At 47.8% G+C, this 16470-nt stretch overlaps 1 long non-coding RNA gene across 1 annotated transcript; it reads right to left on the bottom strand.

Annotated features, from left to right (window-relative positions):
* Window positions 1-1323: 1323 nt before the first annotated feature.
* LOC123134281 (uncharacterized) lies at window positions 1324-2173 on the bottom strand. Its single transcript, XR_006465606.1, has 2 exons — window positions 1453-2173; window positions 1324-1370 (listed from the first exon to the last, which is right to left on the bottom strand). It is a non-coding gene; the product is annotated as an uncharacterized lncRNA (long non-coding RNA).
* Between the last annotated feature and the right edge of the window lie 14297 nt (window positions 2174-16470).

Genomic DNA, 16470 nt, shown 5'->3' with positions numbered 1-16470 from the left:
GCTGGTGATGGGGGTGTATTCTTTGTCGATGGCCCAGGAGGCACCGGGAAGACCTTCCTATACAAGGCACTACTCACAAAGGTTCGAGGCGAGGGCAAGATCGCGGTGGCTACGGCGACGTCAGGCGTCGCGGCTTCCATCATGCCTGGAGGAAGGACAGCCCACTCGAGGTTCAAGATCCCACTCAGCATTGAAGATGGGGGGTCGTGCAGCTTCACCAAGCAAAGTGGAACAGCCAAGCTCCTGCACATGGCTTCACTCATCCTATGGGACGAGGCCACCATGACGAAGCGGCAAGCGGTTGAGGCACTGGACAATAGCATGCGGGACATCATGGGACGACGGGACCGACCACTCGGGGGAAAGACTGTCGTGTTCGGTGGGGACTTTAGGCAGGTGCTTCCGGTCGTCAGGAAGGGGTCACGAGGTCAGATAATCGATGCGACCTTGCGGAGTTCGTACCTATGGAAGGGCATGCGCCAACTAAGGCTCGTCACCAACATGAGAGCGCATAACGACCCGTGGTTTGCAGATTACTTGCTAAGGGTAGGCAACGGCACCGAGGAAACCGATGAGGAAGGCAACATAAGGCTCCCTGAAGATATTTGTGTGCAGCCAACAGAGGACGGCGTTGACCTAGAGAAGCTAATCGACCATGTAGGAATGGTTAAGAGGCGGGGGGGGGGGGGGAGTTGGGCTGGGATGGGTGCCTCGCGCCGTCGCACGATGTGTGCGGATGCGCCCATGACGCGTGGGCGGCTGCATAGGGGAGCTGGGTGGGTGGCTAGCTAAAGGGAAAAGGGGTGAGCGGTGAGGACAAAGTGAGACTGAGTCACAACTGTACAATTGTTTTCTTGGCAAGGCTCTATATTATATAATATATTGTAGAACCGAGATATTTAGGCAGTCTGTCAGTGCTATCAAACTTCTTAGATGTTTGTCTTTTTAATCTTTTATTTTGCATGTTACATATGAATTATTATACTATTACTGGGGAAATATGGCAGTACTATATTTAATTCATACTATGGCAGTACTATATTTAATTCATATATTTGTATATATATTTCACTTCGTAGAATGTGTCACTGATAGATATGGATATTGTTAACCATGAAAATGAACCTATCAACAAGAGCAATGTGCAGATAGAAATAGCAAATTCGCGTCATAACAAACCAAGAAGAGCAAATATTACACCACAAGGTATACTTTCACTGTGATTATCAACCTTACCATTTCATGGTCTTACTTTCACAGTGATTATCAAGTGTACTGTTATGTCGACCTAAATATTTTTTTATCTTGGCAATAGGAATTCTGGAAACTTCAAACTACACAGTGATTATCAAGTGTACTGTTATGTCGACCTAAATATTTTTTTATCTTGGCAATAGGAATTCTGGAAACTTCAAACTACACAGTGATTATCAAGTGTACTGTTATGTCGACTTAAATACTTTTTTATCTTGGCAATAGGAATTCCGGAAACTTCAAACTACACCACCCTTGCATTCAATCCGGATCATACTGCAGCACGCACACTTGATGGTGAGTAGTCATGACTTATTATCAACTACCAATCAATTACTTATGATTGTTATTAACATATGTACACAAAGTTTAAATATTATTAAATGCAACATTTATGATATATATTTTTGCAGATATTCGCCAGAAAATAACTGGTGGGTTGATTGATATGAAGTTTGTTCAGCAATTTATTGAGTGGAGGTGGGCTTTCCTAGCAAGCGAGTTGTCTACAAAGGATTCCCGACACAGAATGTATACAAAGAAAGCTCAGCGCATGTAGTACATATAGTAGACATTGGTTATGTCTATTACGCATGATTGTGTGTTTCAATCTGTAAGTGTTATCACGTACTTGGTTTGTATCTACTATGTAGGTGACTGTTTCGTCATGTTTGTTTGTGTCTATGGTGTTTTAAGAGATGTGCTAATTTCACGGATGATTTAGTTATTATCTACATTTAAAAACAAGTTTATCCATGTTCATGGATTTTGAATTACCTTTAACATTGTTTTTTGTCAAAATATATTCTATAAAAAGCACTCATTTAAAATATCCAAGTCCATGCTATCACTTTGTCGAGTAATCTTTTCACATCATATTTCGGATTTCGTGTGTCCGTGGCAACGCACGGGCATTCAACTAGTAGACTTAACTAGTATCTCTCTTCCTCCTCTCATAGTGAAGGCAATCTCATGGATAATAGCGGCATGTTGTGATCTATTCCCAGAGGGATTGGAGATCATCATAGCAGCTTTAGCACTGTCCGTCTCAAGGATAAACGGAAGCGTACTCCATTCCAAAGCAATCAAAATCTCCTCTCTACATGCTTCAAGTTCCGCGGCGAGGGCATTATCACATGTGAATAAATGACGACATGACGTGAAGATAATACAGCCTGAGGAGTCCCGGAGTACGATGTCGATGCCTCCGTTCCCCACCTGCGCCTGAAAAGCGCCATCAACATTAAGTTTTAACCAACCATGTGGTGGCGTGCTCCACTTTTCCACCGAAGTGTGGCCTGGTGCTGCTAGTAGCTCGCTAGCATGTCTTTCAGCATTGCTGCGTATAGGGATTCCGGTCTGGCTGCTGTTGCTACCCCGGACACAGTCAGTGCTGCTACCGGTCGGGCATCCGATACTGATCCCAGACGCAGTTCAGAGCACCGGGTCCGTGAGTACCATCTTCCCTTTGCACAAATCATCTGTAGGGAACTGTTGGATGCATAACAGAGATGTTAAGTAGCTATGTAGAAATCGACGAGATGCTTCGGTTGGTGGAGAAGCTTTGTCATGAGTGATCTCGTTTCGGACGTGCCATGAACGCCACATAGTCATCAAGAGGGCCATACGAGATGATTCCGACAGCGGCTCCAGCACATCAAACAGCCACTCCGACCTGTGTGGCGGACACACTGGATGTCTGGGAGCCTCCACTCCTTCGCCATTACTCTCCATAGCTCCACTGCACGGGGCCACCTGCACATCGCGTGGAATCCATCCTCACATTCCAGACCACACAAAGGGCATATGTTAGTGGTTTCCAGGTGACGGGAAAATTTATTTGCCCACGTAGCTAGGGAGTTCGTCACAAGCCGCCAAGCAAACAACGTACCTTTGGGGCGGGGAGGGGGCAGTGCACTCTCATATGGTCTTCCAGATGGCGCCCCTTCCCCACATATATATAGGTGGGAGGGGGAGAGGTAGCCAGGAGGCGCCCCAAGTAGGATCTGAATCTTACTTGGGGTTTCCCCAAGTGGCGCCCCCCCTTTCCTTTTTTCACCGGAGAAGAAAGGGAAGGAGGAAGAGAGAAAGGAGGGGGGGCGAACCCCCCTTTTTCCTTCTCCAATTCGGCCACATGCCTAAGGGGGGCGCCCCACCCTTTGTGGGCTGGTGTGCTCCCCTCTCATGGCCCATATCTTCTCCCAGGGGTTTCCGGTAACCCCTCCGGTACTTCGATATGTACCCGGTACCCTTCGGAACACTTCCGGTGTCCGAATACTATCGTCCTATATATCAATCTTTACCTCTCGACCATTTCGAGACTCCTCGTCATGTCCGTGTTCTCATCCGAGACTTCGAACAACATTAGATCACCAAATCACATAACTCAAATATCGACATCGAATGTTAAGCGTGCGGACCTTACGGGTTCGAGAACTATGTAGACATGACCGAGACGCATCTCCGGTCAATAACCAATAGCGTAACCTGGATACTCATATTGGCTCCCACATATTCTATGAAGATCTTTATCGTTTGAACCGTTATGACAACATACGTTATTCCCTTTGTCATCGGTATGTTACTTGCCCGAGATTCGATCGTCAGTATCTTCATACCTAGTTCAATCTCGTTACCGGCAAGTCTCTTTACTCGTTCTGTAATACATCATCCTGCAACTAACTCATTAGTCACTTTGCTTGCAAGGCTTCTTATGATGTGTATTACCGAGAGGGCCCAGAGATACCTCTCCGATACTCGGAGTGACAAATCCTAATATTGATCTATGCCAACCTAACAAACTATTGGGGAACGTAGTAATTCAAAAAAAAACCTACGATCACGCAAGATCTATCTAGGAGATGCATAACAACGAGACGGGAGAGTGTGTCCACGTACCCTCGTAGACCGAAAGCGGAAGCGTTTAGTAACACGGTTGTTGTAGTCGAACATCTTCACAATCCAACCGATCCAAGTACCGAACGTACGGCACCTCCGTGTTCAGCACACGTTCATCACGATGACGTCCCTCGAGCTCTTAATCCAGTAGAGGGTCGAGGGAGAGTTCCGTCAGCACGACGGCGTGGTGACGGTGTTGATGATGTTACCGGCGCAGGGTTTCGCCTAAGCACTACGACAATATGACCGAGGTGTTAAACTATGGAGGGGGCACTGCACACGGCTAAGAGATTATTTGTTGTGCTTTGGGGTGCCCCCTACCCCCATATATAAAGGAGGGAGGGAGGAGGCCGGCGGCCAGGAAGGGCGCGCCTATAGGGGGAGTCCAACTAGGATTCCCAATCCTAGTTGGAGCCCCCTTCCTTTTTCCAAGAGGGGAGAGAGGAAAGGAGTAGGAAAGGGAGAAGGAAAGAGGAGGCGCCGCCCCCTCCCTAGTCCAATTCAGACCTGCCATGGGGGGGCGCGGCCATCCTGCGACCCTCCTCTCCTTTCCACTAAAGCCCATTAAGGCCCACTACTTCCCCCGGGGGGTTCCGGTAAACTCCTAGTAATCCGAAAAATGTCCGAACTCTTCTGAAACCTTTCCGGTGTCCGAACATAACCTTCGAATATATCAATCTTTATGTCTCGACCATTTTGAGACTCCTCGTCATGTACGTGATCTCATCCGGGACTACGGACAAACTTCAGTCATCAAAAACACATAACTTAATACAAATCATCATCGAACGTTAAGCGTGCGGACCCTACGAGTTCGAGAACTATGTAGACATGATCAAGACACATCTCCGATCAATAACCAATAGCGGAACCTGTATGCTCATATTGGCTCCTACATATTCTACGCAGATCTTTATCGGTCAAAGCGCACAACAGCATACGTTGTTCCCTTTGTCATCGGTATGTTACTTGCCTAAAATTCGATTGTCGGTATCATCATACCTAGTTCAATCTCGTTACCGGCAAGTCTCTTTACTCGTTCCGTAATTCTTCATCCCGCAACTAACTCATCAGTCACATTGCTTGCAAGGCTTATAGTGATGAGCATTACCGAGAGGGCCCAGAGATACCTCTCCGATACACGGAGTGACAAATCCTAATCTCGATCTATGACAACCCTATAAACACCTTTGGAGACACCTGTAGAGCATCTTTATAATCACCCAGTTACGTTGTGACGTTTGATAGCACACAAGGTGTTCCTCCGGTATTCGGGAGTTGCATAATCTCATAGTCTGAGGAACATGTATAAGTCATGAAGAAAGCAGTAGCAATGAAACTGTAACAATCATAATGCTAATCTAACGGATGGGTCTTGTCCATCACATCATTCTCTACTGATGTGATCCCGTTTATCAAGTGACAACACATGTCTATGGTTAGGAAACATAACCATCTTTGATTAACAAGCTAGTCAAGTGGAGGCATACTAGGGACACTACGTTTTGTCTATGTATTAATAGATGTACTAAGTTTCCGGTTAATACCATTCTAGCATGACTAATAAACATTTATCATGATATAAGGAAATACAAATAACAACTTTATTATTGCCTCTAGGGCATATTTCCTTCAGTCTCCCACTTGCACTAGAGTTAATAATGTAGATTACAAAGTAATGATTCTAACACCCATGGAGTCTTGGTGCTGATCATGTTTTGCTCGTGGAAGAGGCTTAGTCAATGGGTCTGCAACATCCAGATCCGTATGTATTTTGCAAATCTCTATGTCTCCCTCCGCGACTTGATGCCAGATGGAATTGAAGCGTCTCTTGATGTGTTTGGTCCTCTTGTGAAATCTGAATTCATTTGCCAAGGCAATTGCACCAGTATTGTCACAAAAGATTTTCATTGGACCCGATGCACTAGGTATGACACATAGATCGGATATGACTCCTCCATCCAGACTCCTTCATTTGCTGCTTCCGAAGCAGCTATGTACTCCGCTTCACACGTAGATCCCGCCATGATGCTCTACTTGGAACTGTACCAACTGACAGCTCCACCATTCAATATAAATATGTATCTGGATTGCGACTTAGAGTCATTCGGATCAGTGTCAAAGCTTGCATCGACGTAACCATTTACGATGAGCTCTTTGTCACCTCCATAAACGAGAAACATATCCTTAGTCCTTTTTAGGTATTTCAGGATGTTCTTGACCATTGTCCATTGCTCCACTCCTGGATTACTTTGGTACCTCCCTGCTATACTTATAGCAAGGCACACATTAGGTCTTGTACATAGCATTGCATACATGATTGAACCTATGGCTGAAGCATAGGGAATGACTTTCATTTTCTCTCTATCTTCTGCAGTGGTCGGGCATTGAGTCTAACTCAACTTCACACCTTGTAACACATGCAAGAACCCTTTCTTTGACTGATCCATTTTGAATTTCTTCAAAACTTTATCAAGGTATGTGCTTTGTGAAAGTTCAATTAAGCGTTGAGGGAGTCCTAGATTAGGGGGTATCCGGACAGTCGGACTGTGTACAATGTTCGTACTATTGAAGCGTGAAGATACAAGAATCAAGACTTCGGCCCGTGTCCGGATGGGACTTTCCTTGGTGTGGAAGGCAAGCTTGGAGATCCGGATATTATATTTCCTTCCTTGTAACCGACTCCATGTAAACCCTAGCCCTCTCTGGTGTCTATATAAACCGGAGAGGTTGGTCTTTGGAAGGCCGATCATAATTACAATCATACCATCATAGGCTAGCTCCTAGGGTTTTGCCTCTACGATCTCGTGGTAGATCTACTCTTGTACTACCCATATCATCAATATTAATCAAGCAGGAAGTAGGGTTTTACCTCCATCGAGAGGGCCCGAACCTGGGTAAACATCTGTGTCCCTTGCTTCCTGTTACCATCAGCCTTGACACACAGATCGGGACCCCCTACCCGAGATCTGCCGGTTTTGACATCGACATTGGTGCTTTCATTGAGAGTTCCTCTGTGACGTCGCTGCAAGGCTCGATGGCTCCTTCAATCATCATTAACGACGCTTTCCAGGGTGAAACTTTCCTCCCCGGACAGATCTTCGTGTTTGGCGGCTTCGCGCTGCAGGCCAATTCGCTTGGCCACCTGGAGCAGAAAGATAGCTATGCCCCTGGCCATCAAATCAGGTTCGGAAACCTGAACTACACGGCGGATATCCGCAGAGACTTGATCTTCGACAGATTTGGGCCAGCGCCAGAAGCGTCGAACAGTCGCGATGAGCACGACTTAGACCCGCTGTCAGACATTGCTCGGGATATCACCTCGGCAGAAGCCTCGGATCTAAATCCGGGGCAGGTTGCTTCGCCTAAGGGCGGAGGGCTGGACCCCGCCCCGCAGGCCGTACCCTCATATGGAGCCGAACACAGGTCTCACTTCTGAGGGAGCCTGTGACTCCGGACCCCCGGATTCATATCTGTTTGTAGGTTCCAGTCCGCGCTATCCCGAGCCCGTCGAGCCTGGCTGGGCTCCGGTGATTGAGTTCACTACGGCAGACGCCTTTCAGCACTCGCCCTTGGGCAACATGCTGAACTTATTGAAGTCTCTCTCTTTGTCAGGAGAATCTGGGGCCGAACTATGTCCGGCTTGAGTGGGAAGCAGACAACGATGGAATTCGTTGCCCACCCACCACCCACTTCATTGCCACGATCGACGATTTAACCGACGTGCTTGACTTCGACTCTGAAGACATCGACGATATGGACGACGATGCAGGAGAACTACAGGGACCACCGCGTACAGGGCGATGGGCGGCCACCTCCTCATACAATATATATGGTGGACACCCCAACGGAAACCAGTGGCGGTGAGGCAACGGAGGATAACCCCTCAGGGAGAAAAGCAAAACATGTGCGTTATCGGCACCACTTCAAGCCCCGCCACATCAAAAACAGCCCCGGAAACGAGAGCAGTCCGGACGGTGCCAAAGAAGAATACAACCCTAGTCAGCCTACACTTAAGTAGGCCGGACCAATGACGATGGGATGCTTGGAGAAGGACAATCACACACCCCCTCCGACAACGAGGCAAGCCTCGGCAATGACGAATTCGGCGTACCTGAAGACCCAGTGGAACAAGTTCGCTTCAAGCGACGGCTCATGGCTACCGCAAGGATCCTGCAAAGGAAGCAAGAGAAGCTTACATCTGACCAAGACGTGCTTGAGGATAGGTGGACCAAGATACTGGCCGCCAAAAAATACGAACTCGACAGCCCCAATAAAGGGCACACACGGCACAACTGGCTACCTCAAATCGAGCAGGAAAACCACGGGCACGCACACAGACGCCCACGCATCACTACGGTCCAAGACGGTAAGAAGCAGACACGAAGAGGCACCCTCAGGCCTCGACACAAAGTTCATAAACATCAAGACAATGAAGTTGGTGCCAAGTCCGGCAATGCTCAGTCTGCTAAATGGACAAAGAACAGCACAAGCCTACTCGACCGAAGCCACACGCTGGATCAGCCGTGTGAAATTCACGGTACCCCCAGAAGGACGGCAAAGCATACCAATAGAGAATGCAGAATCCTCAAAACAAAGCGGCTGGTCGCACGCCGGAAGTAATAAGGGGAGATGCCTCGTCAAGACCCCCTCCCCAGAGTGTAACAGTACGGCCGACCGCTGAGGAACACATAAACCACAGCAAGTCAATTGCAGTGCCTCTAGACCTAGTAGTCCGGGGGCTCCATAACACACAAAGCTCACAAGGGTATGACGCCACGAAAACATCTCCTAAAAGATGTAAGGCGCAAAGGCCAAGTCTTATTGGCCCACCACTCTAAACGGTTGTCTTCGGATCACCCAAAAAATGCTACGCCAAAGAATAAATCCTCGGCACCTTCCCACCATACGATAGTTTACCGTATGCTAACGGGAAAAACCACGTCGACTAGATTCCACGTGGTAAATTACCCAGGCCAACCATCTAGACACCCATTGCGGAGTCCGCACTACCTCACGGTCTAAATGGCTGGGCACACCAGGGCCCGATTAGGGACCCTGGGAGCAACAACAAGAGGACACCTAGCTGCCTTCAAGCATTTCGCATTTGCAAACTAACGATTGACGCAAAACAGGGCTGGCGGCATGGAATTATCCCGGACACACAAAGGAAGGAACATGCAGGTAGAAGGCAGTTCGGATTCACTCTCGATCCACTCACAACCCCCTCCAGTCCGGCCACAACAGGTTCCGCCAAATAACACCTCTTTCCATACATCATACTCATATGCATAGACATATCATCCTACTACAATGCGTGGACTTAAATAGCAATTACCGGCTGTCGTTTATCGTTGACGCCTCTTTGCCGAAATGACAGCCACACTTCGCGTTTGCCTGGTTATACCAGGGGCTTCACAATACGACAATAAAGTCCGACCACCTTTTCGGTCATTCGGCACCCCGAACTTATAGCACTATATGCATCTGCTCCGAATCATGTCTTGGGTCATTGGTTGGGTTTGCCCGGCTCCCAGGTTTTGGTACCTTACGTTCCGTTCTATCATCTAAGGTAGCGCTGGGAGAACTACTACGATTGTGTCCCGGTTCAGCCGGACGAGCACCTCAGTAGAGAAAGCCGAAAACCGACTGTCATGATGAAGCGAGAGCCGGTCCGCTGTTCGAGAGGTTATAAAATCCTTAAAGATTTATTCCGCACAACGCCATTATAAATGCGAAGTGCGACGGATCGGTCTTGTGATCAGGCGCCAATAGAGCCCCTAGTTCGGCCTTCCGAACACTAGGGGCTGCGCCGACCATACTCGAATTCCTATGGCTAAGTGAGAGTAATAAAGCCTTATAGTCCGATTGCCTGGTTCACAGAAAGATACACCTCCTTAAAAGGACCCAACTATGGGATAAAGAGCGTTCAGATATATCCCGAACACCCCCGTATCCTTTTTACGAGGGGGCAGAAGCCGACGACTGGCCAACTCTCAGAATTTGCATACAATAAACAGCCGCACAGGAAGAACATACGTTCAAATAATATATAATAAACATGCCATTATCCCATATTACAACAAGCGGCACAAATGCCCTCAGGGAAATATGATGTCTTTAGCACACTTGTTTGCCACAAGGCGGACCCCTTTCATCACACCTCCATAATACAGCTCGGGCTTGCGGTGCTCCTTACCCTCCGGCGGCCCCTCAGTCATCAGCTTCTCCGCATCAAGCCTCCCCCAATGCACTTTTGCACGGGCAAACGCCATATGCGCGCCTTCTATGCAGACTGATCACTTGATAGCATCAAGCCGAGGACAAGCGCCCACAATCCGCTTGACGAGTCCAAAGTAGCTGCTTGGAATCGGCTCTACAGGCCACAGCCGGACAACTAAGTCCTTCATGGCTAGTTCGGCCGCCTGGTGCAGTTCGACCAGCTGTTTCAGCTGATCGATAAATGGCACCAGATAGTTCGTCGCCAGATACTGTGACCAGAAATCCCTCTCCACAGTCTTCTTCTCCTCGGTGCGGTAGAATTGAGCGGCATCTGATATGCTGCGAGGAAGATCCACAAAAGCTCCTGGAAAAATAAGAATCCAGCTTGCCGCTTAGTATTCTTCACATTCTAACATATAAAGAGCTAAGAATATAGAAGGCCTTACCAACCGCCACTTTCCGGGCCTCCTGAATGTCCCGTGCAGCACCTCGGGCTTCTTCCCGAGCACCTTCTGCAGCCTCGAGAGCTTGGGCAAGCTTGGATTCTTTCCCTTCTAGACTCTGCTCCAAGCCCTCGCTTTTCTTCACAGCTTCCTGGAGCTCTCGCTCAGCTGTGATAACCCTGGCCTCGTGTTTTTCACGAAGCGCCTGTTCGGCCTCAGCCTTCTTGTTGGCATCAGCCAAAGCTTTCTTTCATGCCTCGTATTCGGCACCCGCTCCTAGAGCACACAGTACCAATATTTTTTATTCTGCACAACCATCCGTTTGTGCCAACTCCAAGACAAATGTTTTTAACATACCTTGCTTGTCTTCCAGTTGCTTCCTCACTCGGCCGAGTTCCTCCTCGGCCCGTGCAAGGCTTTGCTTCAGTTCGGACACTTCCGCATTATAAGCGGCCGTCCTCTCTGCGGATGCCTGTTTTCACACAAAAGGGTATACATCATTCACATAGGCTCCTGCGAGAGCAGGGGATTTGATCCCCTGCCCGGCTCTGTCTCCTCCGCCGGACAGTGCATCAGGGGCTACTACTCATATTATGACAATTCCTCAAGGGTTTCCTAGAAAACATACCTCAAAAGCCTTTATAAGGCCAAGGCATGACTCGTTCAGCCCGCTCTCGACGGACTGAATCCTTTCAACCACCACGCCCATAAGGGCCCGATGCTCATCGACAATAGACACGTTCTTCAACGCTGTCGATAGACCGCCAGGCAGCTCTGCTTGAACAGAGGACGCCGGCGGCATAGGCAGGCCCCCCACCATCGGGGGTGGCTGCTCGCTCCATCCCGGAACCCTAGAGGTCCCGAGGGTCGTATCCATCCCCGCGTGTTCGGCACCAGGGATATGTCCCCCTTGGTCCGGGTCTTGTCGAGATGACACCTCGGTGTCACGCCCGGACTTGGGGGAAGGGGCCTGCGGAGGCGTCTCGCTCGCCAAAGCGTCCGAGCCCAGTGAATCCTCCGACGAGGATCGGCCGGCGCAGGACCTTGCCGGACTGTGCAATATGTAGGCAACAGTCAAAACTACTATACTTAAAAACGATCCCGGACGCATATGTGTGTTCGGATACTTATGACTTCTCCAGAGGCTGGGCCCTGGGATCCCACTCCGGGCTGCTATCGGCAGCCATGGGGGATGCCCCCGAGAGGGAACTTTTCCCCCTCTTGGGTGATCCGGCCTGCAGAGATGTGGAGGCCGTCCTCTTCCTCCCACCATCAGGGTGAGGCTCATCCTCCTCTGCTTCCTCCTCTTCGTCCTCGGACGAAGGATCGTCGCTGGAGTCCTCGGATTTGGCGTCCGAAGCCTCGCGACGGTGAAGGCCACCCCAGGTCTTCTTGACCTTCTTGGAGGCCTCTTTCTTTGGCGCCTTGTAAGGCGCGGGGACCAGCATCTTCGTCACAAAGAGGTCCGGCCGGTTCCTCTGGCAGGGGGGCCGGACAATGTAGCCGCTCCACCTTCTTTACCCATCCCTGAAGTTGCAATGAAACACGATTAGGGCGTCTCCCGCATGACATGCCAACTAAAGCATGAATAGACAGAGTGTGGCTGTGACTTACTGCTACGTCTCGAGCTTGCGTTGGTTTTCCCCGAAGAGGAGAGGATGATGCAGCACAGTAGCGTAAGTATTTCCCTCAGTTTTTGAGAACCAAAGTATCAATCCAGTAGGAGGTCACGCGCAAGTCCCTCGTACCTGCACAACACGATAGCAACTCGCAACCAACGCTTAGGGGTTGTCAATCCCTTCACGGTCACTTACGAGAGTGAGATCTGATAGAGATAATATTTTTGGTATTTTTGATAGATAGATGCAAAGTACTCCCTCCGTCCGGGAATAGTTTTCCCCAAGGTGTTTTTTTGAAAACCCCCCAGCAGATTCCCGACAAACCCACAGCTCCCGCCGTCTCCTCCGCTCCTCTGTCGCGCCGGAGGTCCGCTTGCCCGCAGCTCAGCTCCTCCGCAGCTTGCCCGCAGCGGCTCCCCCGCAGCTCCCCGCATCACCGGAGCTCTCCCGCACCACGCCTCCCCCACCCCACGCCTCCGACGCAGCTTCCCTCTCCTTGTTCCCCTCCTCGTTCCCCATGGTGATCCTCGACAAGGAGAAGACTGATTTTTTCTTTTGATCTGCTCGGCGGTGGCCATTTCCAGGTCCTCCTCGGCGCTGCGGCGAAGCTCCACCACCGCCAAAGCTCGCCGCCTCCTCCGCCGCTCTCTCCTGCTCGCGCAGCTCCAGCTTGCCTTCCTCCCCTAGCTTCCCCCCTTCCTAGTGACCTCCGCACTCTGCTCCGGCTGCTTCAGATCTGGCGTCGGCGAGGCTGATATGGTGGCTGCGAGGCCAGACTGTGGGAGACGTAGCCGACGAGCCCGACGACAGCAACCTCGATGGCGAGCTCGACGGCGGCGGAACGTCTTCTGTACTGTGAGCTCCACCATCCCTGCACATACTATACTGCGAGCTCGACGACGGCGGTGGCATCTTGTTGGCAGGTTAAGCCTCCCTCCTTCAATTCCCGTCCATTATTTATGTGTAAAACCTGATTTTTTACTGAAATTTGCTGCTTCTGAGATTTGCTTAAGACTGAACATTGGCTAAGTCTGATTTATGTGTCAAGTCTGAAATTTTGATCTTTACTGTCAAGTCTAATTTGTCTCTGAACATGGCTAAATTAACATCAAGTTTGTCTCTGAACATTTGTCTCTGATGTGCTCCTAAATTAGTGGTTAACTGAACATAAGGATTAGATCTTAGCTAGTGCTCTTTTCAGATGGCTTGTTCTCACAATTTGGTACTCCATTTAGAGTAACTTAATTCTCAAATAAAATCAAATAAAATCAAATTTGGAGTAGAAACTGATTGACATACAACACAATTATACTGCTGTCAAAACTATCTTGGAGTATGAATAATGCTTGGAGTATGAATAAGATATCTTGTGAACTGTGTCAAAACTACTGCTGTCAAAACTACTCCATACACACATAAAAGAAATATTTATTTTTCTATCTCAAACTATCTTGGTTTTCTAGTGTTCTGGCTTGGATGATACAGTACCTAGCAATTCATGGTGGATTATGGAAGTAAGAGTACAAAAATTTAGTTTACTCTCTTTGATTCATGATGGCCCTCTTGTTCAAGTAAAGCAAGAAGAATACAAAGTTCAGTTTACAAAATTCAGAAATGTTGTGACATGTTCGGACTGAATTAGTAATCCAGAAATGTTCAGTGTAAAAAATCAGAATGTTTTACACATAAAATTGTCTCCTAGATTTTGGACTCATGATGTTTTTGAAAAGGACATGAGTACTTTGGCAGGCTTAGCTACTGGAGTTGCCACTGTAACCTGTAGATGCCATGCTCAATTTTTGGGTAAAGCTTCTGGAGTAATTGTTTGCAATTGGACAAATGGTGTATAACAACTTAATTCAAATAATTCCAACTTAATGCAAATAATTCCAATAAATCCAAATAATTTTGTAGATGACATATACATGACACAAGACATACACATATACACAAGACATACACATGACACATGACATACACAAGACATACACATGACATACTCCTATCCTTTCTTTTCCTATTCCTTTTCTCTTTCCTTGTCCCTTTCTTTTTCCTTTCCCTATCTACTCATTTCCTTGTTCTATAATGGCCTTGGTGTCAGTAATTAGCTCCAGACTGCAGTATACACCGGTTATTTCCTCTCCAGCATTCTGTAGACGTTCCTTATGCAGATGCGGCATCTTGTAGTTGTTTCCTCCTTGATCTTTCATCACTTCCACCATGTCTGCTTGCAACGTCATAAAGCTTTTGAACAGCTTATGGGGATCATAGTTCTCAAACTCCTCCTCTACACCCTGTACCAGTTCCTGTATATTCATAGGCGCTCTGCAGTCGGTTAGGGATTGGTGGGAGCAGTGGAAACAAAGATCTAGAACATTGAGCTCAGGGCTATTCGGTGGTTGTTGCAATAATCGAATATCCAGATCTGTCTGTGCCACAGCTTCTAGAAAACCAGCATCGTTAGGGAGGACATGCGGTGTTGCATTATCTTGTTGAATTAAGATCGTTGTGTCCTCGTCACCGTCAGGCCATTTGCCTTGAATGGCAGGGATTACTTTATTGATCAGGTAATCTCTGCACACATGTCTAGTAACTTTGACCGGCCTCAACTCTATTGTCCCCCTATCTCTGTTCTGGCTTGTTCGTTGCGCCTCGGTCTCTACCACGAACGGCCAAATGCCAAGTTTTCCATCAAATGTCATCTCCCCATCGTCATTGTAGCGAGGTTTGGCCACAGCTGTTAGAAACATTACCTTCCCAATGCTATGAGTATTGTGCATAGTTTGATTTGGTTCTTCTTCTCCAGGCAGTACGTAGTAGCTACTCTTCACTCGGGTCATATCATACCACTTCTCATCGATGTGGAACATATTTGTCATTGGCTTGAAACTGGGCCAAGGACTTGATATCCATCTTTCATCCATCATGTATAGGCAGAACTTTAGTCTCGCTATCTTGTTCTGTGGCTTGAGGGTGGGTTTGATGGTGCTTGTGATGCGTTTCAGCTCATGCAATTGAAATCTGTCATGTAGGGTTGAACGGGGCACACCTAAATACCTTGCTAGAGAACGGATTGTTCTTCTTTTGTTCAAAGGGATTGTGGTTGTTCTCGACAGATCTAGTTCTTTTCTCTTCCTACCACTTCTATTCTTCTTCCTTGAAACATCAACTTCTTGGCCTGCTGCAAGTTGTGGTTTGGCTAGATTCCATATTCTTGTAACTGTTCGCAGGTGAACATTCAGCATAGTCGCGATGAACACCTTGTCATACACGTGAACCTGTCCATCTCTAAGCTCGATTACTCGCAGAGCAAAGTAAACACCATGTCTCTCCTTGTCTGTCAAGTCCTTCCCTCTTGGATTGCCATGTGCATCAGCTTCTTGCACTTCTGCATCTTCTTGTGCCTCTTGAGCTTCTTCCTCTTTAGGAAACCTATTCAATTCAATGTCTTCATCCTCATCTTCCGGCATCAAGTTCAAATCAATAGCGTCACCCTGCTGAGCTTGTTCTTCTTCTTGAGCTTCCTCCTCCTCTTCCGGCATCAAATTCAGATCAATAGCGTCACCCTGCTAACCTTGTTCTTCTTCTTGAGCTTCCTCCTCCTCTTCCGGCATCAAATTCAGATACATAGTTGTGTGCTCCTGTCTGATCTCATAACAAGAGTATAGAAAAGATGAATGGTGAGCATATAATCATAACAAGAAAACCGTGAAGAATCCTAGACAAAAAGCAAAGAAACCAAGAAAGGAAAAAGTAGATATTAAAAGTACTCCTTGTTCATAAGCAACTACATGTCCTACTACATCTCTTTTTTTGTAGGGACCAGGGCCAGGAATTAAAAAGCAAACAAAAGCAGGGGCCAGGAGTACATCTCAACTTTTACTGTATTTCTTGTTGACAACTAGTGCAGGTACACATTCTGAATATTGAAATTATCTTCTGTTAGTAGACCATGGCAGTAGTTATAGAACTATGAATATCTATTACTCCCTCTACAACATTAGAAAAGTTAATAACATCCTCTACAACATTTT

Source organism: Triticum aestivum, chromosome 6B, assembly GCF_018294505.1.
Source record: "Triticum aestivum cultivar Chinese Spring chromosome 6B, IWGSC CS RefSeq v2.1, whole genome shotgun sequence".
NCBI lineage: Eukaryota > Viridiplantae > Streptophyta > Magnoliopsida > Poales > Poaceae > Triticum > Triticum aestivum.
This window is presented reverse-complemented; position numbering and strand designations above follow the sequence as displayed.